Below are 901 nucleotides of genomic sequence, written 5' to 3' on the forward strand. Positions count from 1 at the left end.
GTCTGATGATTCTTGGGGGGGGGGGGGAAAGGGGTGTGGGAGATGCGGGAAGAGACTGGACAAAAATCGTGCACCTATGGATGAGGACAGTGGGTGGGGAGTGAGGGCGGAGGGTGGGGCGGGAACTGGGAGGAGGGGAGTTATGAGGGGAATAAAAGAGGAACAAATGTAATAATCTGAACAATAAAGATTTAATTTTAAAAAAATGAAAAAAAAAGGCGGGAACTGGGAGGAGGGGGGCACTGATTGGAATAAAAGAGGAACAAATGTAATAATCTGAACAATAAAGATTTAATTTTAAAAAAATGAAAAAAAAAGAAAGGAAATCGCAGAGCCCTGCCACTGATTAGACTCCCAAATCTCGCTTCCATTGCCCTTGGAGTTTGCTCCAGTAGTGTATTATCTGTAGGCCAAGAGCTAGTGCAGTAGAAATATAGTTTCCCTCTGTGACTGAGCCTCAGGAGGGGTGCTTGGGCTGGAACTATGGAGGTCAGAGATCACCATTACTGTCAGGGAAAAACAAACCTCACCCCCAAGCGATAGAAGCAGTGTAGTCCTAGTGAAGCTATAGAGACTCAAAACTGGAAGGCCACAGAGGACAAAAATCTTGCAATTCAGTGCCATTTACTGGAACAGAGTAGAAAGACCTCCTCAGTGATAAATGGGAAAACAAAGAAAAACAGCAAATGCCATGAACAACCACAACAATAATGATGACCAGAAAGAAAATGAAAAAACCCCAGAAAATAGGCTAGAACACATGGAATTATGCAAGTTGAATGACAGAGATTACAAAATTGCAGTTCTGAGGGGAAATAAGAAGCTTCACAGACAAAAAAAAAGGCTAAGGAAGTTTATCACCACCAAGCCAGCAATGCAAGGAATGCTAAAGGGTCTGGTA

Source organism: Myotis davidii, unplaced genomic scaffold (genome assembly GCF_000327345.1).
Source record: "Myotis davidii unplaced genomic scaffold, ASM32734v1 scaffold157, whole genome shotgun sequence".
Taxonomy (NCBI): Eukaryota; Metazoa; Chordata; class Mammalia; order Chiroptera; family Vespertilionidae; genus Myotis; species Myotis davidii.